Source organism: Schistocerca cancellata, chromosome 2 (assembly GCF_023864275.1).
Source record: "Schistocerca cancellata isolate TAMUIC-IGC-003103 chromosome 2, iqSchCanc2.1, whole genome shotgun sequence".
Classification (NCBI taxonomy): Eukaryota; Metazoa; Arthropoda; class Insecta; order Orthoptera; family Acrididae; genus Schistocerca; species Schistocerca cancellata.
Genome location: NC_064627.1, coordinates 508626572 through 508630604, shown reverse-complemented (window position 1 = coordinate 508630604; position 4033 = coordinate 508626572). Strand labels below are relative to the sequence as shown.

Below are 4033 nucleotides of genomic sequence, written 5' to 3'. Positions count from 1 at the left end.
CTTTCACCTTTTTTCTTTATTTATTCTCTTTGATGATGGTTCAGATGGCTCTAAGCACTATGGGACTTAACATCTGAGGTCATCAGTCCCATAGACTTAGAACAACTTAAACCTAACTAACCTAAGGACATCACACACATCCATAGCCGAGGCAGGATTCGAACCTGCGACTGTAGCAGCAGCGCGGTTCCGGACTGAAGCGCCTAGAACCACTCGGCCACAGCGGCCGGCTATTATCTTTGTGAAATAGCAGAATTCAGTTACCGCTTTAATAGTCTCGTGTCCGTATTTAACTTTCAGCTACAACTAATAACAACCTTCTACTCAGTGACGATGTCTGGCAAAACAACTCTTAACCTAAAATTGCCGAGACATCGCAGGAAACCCCGTGACACTCAGTGAAATGAAAGCATTACTGACCACCACTCTAAGCATTGTGGAAAAATTCCCTCATACCCCTACGGCCGCCAACGGACGGAATCTCCCAGCCGTGCAGTTCACGTCTTCAGAAAAACCCGGTGAGTCTCGTGCCCATCTCAAGGGTTACAGCGGTCTCCCACACTGCAGCTGAGTCATGTAAAAACACTCTCCAAACTGAAATCTTATAGAGCCGTTGTCCAACGATATCCTATAGCTACTGGCATGGACAACATGTGTTACACGTAACTAATGATATTTAAACGGGCGAACATTGTACGTTACTAATAATACTCGAAGATTTTTTTTAAATTTATAGATATACTGATGCATCACTGATTTCTAATTATGGAGCGAAGAACAGATGTGTTAGTGATTACAGTGAACACTTCACAAAAACAGGCGGAAAATGTGCTAAATGTGAAGTCGGTCGGAGCCGACACGCTGGTATGTCCGCCCTGTTCGGCTACGTTTTCAAGGAGAGTAAATTAAAACTGTGCTCTGCACGCGGAGCTCAACATTACATGTACCGTATGTCTGCAAACTGAAGGATGATCAGCGTAGCCCCGCTCCACCCAGTTACCGCGGGCACGTACAGGCTTTTTCACACGGCGGTGCGGACTCTTCCGCAGCACACCTTTAAATCAGTCGCTACACCCTTTCTCACTAAACGCGTTAAAATTACACGGAACACAAATATTAGTAATTAATACGGCAAACCCAAGAAACGCATAGGAACAGATCCTGCGTAAGTCTCTGCACGCTGCAGTGCGCTGTTGGACGAGAATCTCATTCTTATCGTTCTTGCAGGTTATTGTGGCTGTCCTCGGACTAAAGACCACACGAACACAACTGGGTTATCTCTCGCAGCCGTAACGAATTGTCCATTGCGGATAAAGTACTTGCTGGTTAGTGGTGTGGTAGCTAGAGTAGTGCTCTAACGACACTGCAGTTGCGTACTATTGGTACAGCACGTAAATGACATAGTAAATGGCAGGATTACCAGTAGTGTTAGTTGCATTGGCAGAGAAAAATAAGTGAATGAATGTGTGAGATAGAAAGTGAGAGCCAAAGATTTCTCTTTGTTTGTTTGGTTTGCACATAATTAGAATCGTACATTGTTCAGCGTTAGTCCACTGTATGTTTTATATCCTTGTAAAATGTAAATTGCATTCTATAAGTAATAAAAATTAGGCGATCTTTTATGTAACCAAGGCAATTACTTTTGATGCTAGTACAATTTATACAGATAAATCTGTATTGTTTTAAAATTTCTATGGCAACATCATTCTGTTACACGTTACAAATCGCCTATTTTCTAATTTAACCTGAATTAAGGATTGAAAATTGTAGCTTTACTCTAAGAACTGTTTACTTTTAAGGGGGTAGGACATCAAACGGGCCGACTTGGAGCAGGAGAGGCAGCACAGGACATTTTAATTTCCACTGTCTATACTTTTACAAATAAATTCATAAAACTCTGTCAGCATGACCAGAAAGAATTCGGGATTCACACTCATAGCAGTGGAAGTTCAAAGCACTCCGTCTTCAAGCCACGAGTGGCCTACCGGTACCATCCGACCGCCGTGTTATCCTCAGTGGAGGATGCAGATAGGAGGGGCGTGGTGTCAGCACACCGCTCACCCGATCGTTATGATGGTATTCTTGACCGAAGCCGCTACTATTCGGTCGAGTAGCTCCACAATTGACATCACGGGGCTGAGTGCATCCCGAAAAATGGCAACAGCGCATGGCGGCCTGGATGGTCACCCATCCAAGTGCCGACCACGCCAGACAGCGCTTAACTTCGGTGATCTCACGGGAACCGGTGTATCCACTGCGGCAAGGCCGTTGCCAAGTTCAAAAATATAAAATAAATTTTTTTACATGTGAAATTTCATCGTTTTTTCTCTTACTATCGGCTGTATTTGTTGCTATAGGTACATTTTTCTTCACAAGTAAGAGAGATTCTTTGATGAATTTTGCACAGCATACAAACCATACTTACAGGTGTATGAAACACTAGAATTTTCAAAATCGATTAAAAATGTGGTAAAAATTGAGATAATTAACTACAAAATTTGATTTTTTTCTGAACAAAGTTTAAAACGTAACAGCTCATTCATTTTTTTCATAAATTAAATAGATTCTAGAGTTTCAGACACCTGTAAGTATGGTTTGTATGCTGTGCAAAATTCATCGAACAGTCTCTCTTACTTATTAAGAAAAGTGTACCTATAGCAAAAAATGCAGCACATGTAAAAAAAATTATTTTGTTATGTTTTTGAATTTACACTGCTACGTGTGTGATTCCTGAATCCTTCCTGGTCATGCTGACAAAGTTTTATGAATTTACTTGTAAAAGTATAGACAGTGGAAATTAAAATGTCCTGTGTTGCCTCTCCTGCTCCAAGTCGGCCTGTTTGACTTCCTACCCCCCTTAAGTAACAGACAAGAGGCTAACTATTAAAAAACAGACAGGAGAATAACTATGTAGAACAAAAGCGTTCCGTGAGTTATGCGACCCTTTCTACAATCCTCACTCAGTTTCTAGGCAGTTCATCGCTTCTGATTTGTAGGAGAATCTTCGTAATACGACACGGATCGCATACGCAAACAAAGAGAACCAAGTGAGGCAAGGTCCGATAGGTATGCAAAACACCTATCGTACAGTTAACGCGGTTGCGATCTTAACCTGACCATGGCTACTAGGGAAACTACCGTAGTCTACAATTGCTTATGGTAGTCTACCGTACCTACAGTAGTCTTACAACTCAACTGGTGGCTGTGGTGCACAGGAACACGACTCGCTGCGGCGGCTGAACCTAATGTGCAACGACATCACCGCGCGAGGGGTGGCGGCGCTGGCGGCGGTCGGGGACCGGCTGAGCCTCGCCTCGCTGCGCATCAACGGCAACCTGCTCGGCCCAGAGGTACCGGTCGCCGCCTCAGCTCACTGCCCTCTCTGGAGAGGGAGCACAGGCGTGCCAAACTGACACCCAGCAGTCAGCATTATCTGCGCACCATCGCACTTTCATTTATATGTTTTACTAGCTGCTACAGTAAGTGATAAATGTCATTCGTGATTGTGCATAGGTGCGGATTAAATACGCAGGGTGTCCATAAATTACGCTTACAAATTCATGTTTAGTAACTTCAGAACTATACTAGGTAGTAACAGCTGGTTTGAAAAATCTGACAAAATAACTCCTTGGAGTTCCGTTTTCTCATTCACACACGGCAGTGTGTGCACCCTAGTGGCACACGCTACATCCACTCAGTATTCAATTTATCTCAACGTAAGTTTCAGGAGGTCTAAGGAAATGCGTTCAAATGCATTGCGAAAACTTTTTTTTTTCAAATGTTTTAGTTCTGTATCCTTCGTTCGGTACACCTGATCGTATACAAAACCCAATAGGAAAAAGTCTACCGCTGTGAGATAAGATGATCGTAGCGGTCACCGAATCAGACCATCTCGCCCAATCCACCTACCTGGACAGAGCGAGGTGGCGCATTAGTTTATATTCGGGAGAACGAAGGTTCAGATCCGCGTCCGTCCATCTAGATTTATGTTTCACGTGGTTTTCCTAGATTTGTCCAGCCAAATTCCGGGGTG

General features: G+C 43.4%; 1 pseudogene; it reads right to left on the bottom strand.

The window, feature by feature from the left end:
• Window positions 1-2155: 2155 nt before the first annotated feature.
• On the bottom strand, window positions 2156-2273 carry LOC126163592 (5S ribosomal RNA; annotated as a pseudogene).
• Window positions 2274-4033: the final 1760 nt, after the last annotated feature.